A 5,068-nucleotide genomic window follows, 5' to 3' on the forward strand; every position below is an offset into this window, starting at 1 on the left:
GGGAGCGCGGCGGCGCTCCCGCCGAGGGTTCGGATCCCACATACAGACCGGTTCCCGCTCACTGGCTGAGCGAGGGGCGGGCGCAGCACCGAGGGTTGCGATCCCGTTGCCGGTCCCGGTCCGGTATGGGCGCGACACTGAGGGTTGCGGTCCGTTGCCGGACACGAAAAAAGACAAAAGGGAAAAAAAAAATTCATCTTCAACAGACCGCAAGCAGCTTAGCACTCCACTGGGAGGGGCTAGAGGAACCTTTTATAATGAAACCTAGGAGTTGTATGTGATGGAGATAACTCAAGTCTGTTAAAACGGCAGGGGACAGATTACTTGATATCCACATAGTTTTGGATAATTCATGTGGTTGCCTTACCAGAAGTTCACCTGTTTACTGCCATTATTTTAAAAATTTCTTCTTCAGCATTCACAGCAAAAATGCATGGCTTGTGGACTTGCTTTGATTCTGGTTAGGATTCATTACAGACTTCTTTTGCTAGCCAGACTTCTTTTCCCCCAAATTTTGAGAAATATTTACCGATTACTCCAGCAAGTTCATTTCATGTGGAAGGAAATCTAATGACTTGGCATATATTGTAATCATACGAACATTTAATTATACATTAAGACTTTTGCCAGGCTACCTCTTCAAGTAGGGGACACCAATCCAGGGGTTCTTTAATGCAGGTAGATAGAACTCAAGGGGGTTTATGAACCTGGATGGGGAAAAGTCACATCCTTATTTTCTCTAACTTCTAGCTGAAATTGAACATTTCCTTTCATTGTTAGTGTAGACAGCACATCCCGATAATATTAGCAGTACCTGTGACTTTGTTCCCCTTAAAAATCATAGATATTTTCCTATCACATTACAATCATTGTAGTTTTTCTTGAAATGCCATTTATGGTCATCCCTACTTCAAAACTATGGATGTTACATCTGCCATCAGATCTTAATGCATAAATACAGAAACACACATATTACTATATAATCAGACTTTTAAAATATTTGATCATGATAGTTCAATAAAATTGGCTTCCTTTGTAATCATATGTAATTTGTTCTATTAGAAAACATCCTGAGAAGCATCCACAGGCTTCCCCAGACCATCAAAGTGGTTCATGGCTCAGAAAAGATTCAGAATCCCTGCCTAGCCAGACGAAGAGATGTTCCACTGATACTTATTTCAGAAACAGCCTTATTGGAAACCCTTTGGGGGCCTCTGCCAGCCATATTTCGACAATGATTCTGAATTCAAAGGAGCTGGAGTGTGGAGAATGGCGAAGTGCAGGACAGGGGAAGACGACACGTGCTAGAGAAACCAGACCAGAAGAGGCGGCCTCTGCCTCGGTTTTTTCTGTCACTTCCCTCAGAGTTCCACTGTGCCTTCCATCTGGGCCTGGTGATCTGCTAGTTGTTATGGTGATAATAATCCTCAAATTCCTCACTATTGGTATGAGCCTCAGTATTTTCAGTGGCACCAAAACAAAAGTAGATTTATTGCAAATGTATTGCATAGTTTTCAGTGAAGCTCAACCTTGGCCCATCATACAGAAATGCCTGATAAACTGTTCCTGCTTTGCTGGCTGTAAAACCCAACTGGAAGCTGCTCCAAGCTCAAGATGAACACGGTGTGTTTCATTTTTAAAAAGAAAAAGAAGAAAAAAGAAAAGAGAAGAAAAGAAAGGTCCTTGTTAACTTTATTAAGGCATTTTAAATAAAGATGTTTGCTGACTGACTTTCTGATTAACTTACTATTTTTTTTATTGCGGTATGAACATTTAACATAAACTGTAACTTCTTAATAAATTTGTAAGTGTGTGATACAGTATTAACTACAGGCATAATGCTGTACAGCAGATCTCTAGAAATTATTCATTTTGCATAACTGAAAGTTTTACCCTTTAACCAGCAGATCCCCATTTCTTCTCCCCCCCACCTCCTAGCAACCACCATTCCATTCTTCACTACTATGAGTAGTATTTTTGATACCTTGTCTAAGTAGGATCATGCAGTTTTGTCTTTCTGTGACTGGCTTGTTTCACTTAGCATGATGTCCTCAAAGGTTAATCCCTGTTGTCACATATGGCAGGATTTCATTCTTTTTTAAGGCTGGGTAATATTGCATCAGGGCTGGCAGATTAGCTCAGCTGGTCAGAGCACAGTGTTAACACCAGAGTCGAGGATTTGGATCCCCGTACTGGCCAGCTGCCAAAAAAGAAAAAAAAAATTGCCTTGTATGTATGTACCATATTTTCTTTATCCATTCATTCATTGATGAACATTGAGGTTGTTTTCACACCTTGGCTATTGTGAATAGCTACAGTGAACACGGGAGTGCAAACGTTTCTTAAAAATTCTGATTTCAATTCTTTAGGTTAAATACCCAGAAACAGGATTGCTGGATCACATGGTAATACTATTTTTATTATTTTCAGGAATCTCCCTACTGTTTTCCATAGTGGCTGTGCCATTTTACATTCCTCCAAACAGAGTAGAAGGGTTCCGGTTTCTCTACATCTTTGCCAGCACTTAACGTTTTTATCGTTTTTTAAAATAGCCATCCTAACAAGCATGAGGTGATACCTTATTGTGGTTTTGATTTGTATTTCCCTGATGACTAGTGATGTTGAACAGTTTTTCATACACCTGTGGCCATTTGTATGTCTTTTTTGGGGAAATGTCCATTCAAGTCCTTTGCCCATTTAAAAAAACTTTTTTTTTGATTTTTTGCTATTGAGCTGTAGATGTTCCTCATATATTTTAGATATTAACCCATTATCACATATATGGTTTGCAAATAGTCTTTCCTATTCTGTAGGTTGACTTTTCACTCTGTCACTTATTTCCTTTGCTGCCAGAAGCTTTTTAGTTTGATATAGTCCCACTTGCTTATTTTTTCCTTTTGTTGCCTGTGCTTTTGGTGTCAGATCCAAGAAATCGTTCCCAAGATCAACGTCGTGAAGCTTTTCCCTGTGTTTTCTTCTAGGAATTTTACAGTTCTACATTTTATGTTTAAGTCTTTAATCCATTTTGAGTTGATTTTTGTGTTTGGTGTAAGATAAGGGTCTAATTTTATTGTTTTGCATGTAAATATCCAGCTTTCCCAGCACCATTTGTTAGACTGTCTTTTCCCCATTGTGTATTCCTCAAAGATCAGTTGATCACGTATGGGTGGGTTTATTTCTGGGCTCTCTATTCTGTTTCCTTGGTCTATATGTTTGTCATTATGGCAATACCATTCTATCACATGGTTTTAGTTACTGTAACTTTGAAATATATTTTGAAATCAGGGAGTGTGATGCCTCCAGCTTTGTTCTTTCTTTATCAAGATTGTTTTGACTATTTGGGATCCTTTGTGTTTCCATATGAATTTTAGGTTTTTTTTTCTAATTGTGTGATTTTGCTGTTGGGATTTTTATAAAAATTGCATTTAATCTGTAGATTGCTTTGGATAGTACAGACGTTTTAACAATATTAACTCTTCTCATTCATGAACACAGATGTCTTTCCATTTATTTTTCTTCTTTCATTTCTTTCACCGATGTTTTGTAGTCTTCAGTGTCTTCAGTGTCTTTCACCTCCTTAGCTAAATTTACTCTTAAATATTTTTATTCTTTTTCATGCTATGTAAATGACATTGTTTTCTTAATTTCCTTTTCAGATTGCTAGTGTATAGAAATGCAACTGACTTTTGTATGCTGATTTTGTATCTTGCAACTTTATGGAATTTGTTTATTAGTTCTAACAGGGTTTTTTTGTGTGGAGTCTTTAGGGTTTCTAAGATCATGACATCAGCAAATGAGGTAATTTTACTTCTTCCTTCCCACTGTGGATGCCTTTTATTTCTTTTATGTTGCCTAATTGCTCTGGCTATGACTTCCAGTACTATGATGAATAGGAGTGGCAAGAGTGGGTATCCTTGTCTTGTTCCTGATCTGAATGGAAAAGCTTTCAGTTTTTCGCCTTTGAGTATGATGTTTACTGTGGGCTTTTCATGTACAGGCATTTATTATGTTGAGGTAATTTCCTTTATTCCTAGTTTATTGAGAGTTTTTGTCATGAAAGGGTGTTACATTCAGTCAAATGCTTTCTCTACATCTATAGAGATGTTTGGGATTTTTATCCTTTATTCTTTTATTGTGGTGTATCACATTTATTGATTTTCAAGTGCTAAAACAACCTTGCATCCCAGAGATAAACCCCACTTGATCATGGTGAATAATACTTTTAACATGCTGTTGAATTCAGTTTGCCAGTATTTTGTTGAAGAGTTTTGCATCTATATTCATCAAGGATATTGGCCTATAGTTTTCTTCTTTTTTTTTTTTTTTGTAGTGTCCTTGTCTGGCTTTGGTATCAGGGCAACGCTTGCAGGGGCTCAGGGGCAGCGGGCCCCGAACCTCCCAGTAGCACTTTTTATCCCCCCGCCACAGGATGAGCAAGAGAGGGAACTGGTAGGATGACTCCTGCCACCCTCGTGCCCAGGAGAGCCCGGGAGGAAGGTGAGGATGCCGCCCGCCTATTCAGCCCCACAGAGAGACACTCAGAGGTGGCAGGGGTCCCATCAAGCAGTTCCGTTTATTTTCACACAAGCACCTACTTTTATAAGCATATGGCAGGGGGGGTTCCTAACTTCAACCTATCATCTTAAAGGTCACGTGAGCGTGCATCTTGCTCTAATGCTTTGCTATTGCAATCACGTGGTGAGCACGAGCGCGGAAATATCTTTTACCCAATATTTTTTTTTTCCTTTTTGTCTTTTTTCGTGACCAGTAACGGGATTGCAACCCTTGGTGTCACGCCCGTACCGCGACCGGCAACGGGATCGCAACCCTCGGTGTCGCGCCCGCACCATTCTCAACCAGTGAGCGGACCGGTCTCTATATGGGATCCGAACCCTCAGCGGGAGCGCCGCCGCGCTCCCAAGCACCGCACTCTACCGAGTGCACCACCGGGCCGGCCCTTAACCAATAATTTTAAACTATGTCTTTCCTTGGCCATGCCACGGCAGCTTCTGTCAGGCGCCATCTTTATCTCCTGTCCAGGCGAATGTTTTCAACAGATGACATACAT

The 5,068-nt window shown here is 40.1% G+C and overlaps 1 long non-coding RNA gene across 1 annotated transcript in view; it reads left to right on the forward strand.

The window, feature by feature from the left end:
- Positions 1–1,731, forward strand: part of LOC103599149 — a 6,823-nt gene extending 5,092 nt beyond the window's left edge. The window contains exon 2 of the long non-coding RNA XR_551268.1: positions 1,063–1,731. This is a non-coding gene — a long non-coding RNA (uncharacterized LOC103599149). The remainder of the gene's footprint in view (positions 1–1,062) is intronic.
- The last annotated feature ends 3,337 nt before the right edge of the window (positions 1,732–5,068 follow it).

The sequence above is a fragment of the Galeopterus variegatus genome, unplaced genomic scaffold (assembly GCF_000696425.1).
Source record: "Galeopterus variegatus unplaced genomic scaffold, G_variegatus-3.0.2 Scaffold2867, whole genome shotgun sequence".
Classification (NCBI taxonomy): Eukaryota; Metazoa; Chordata; class Mammalia; order Dermoptera; family Cynocephalidae; genus Galeopterus; species Galeopterus variegatus.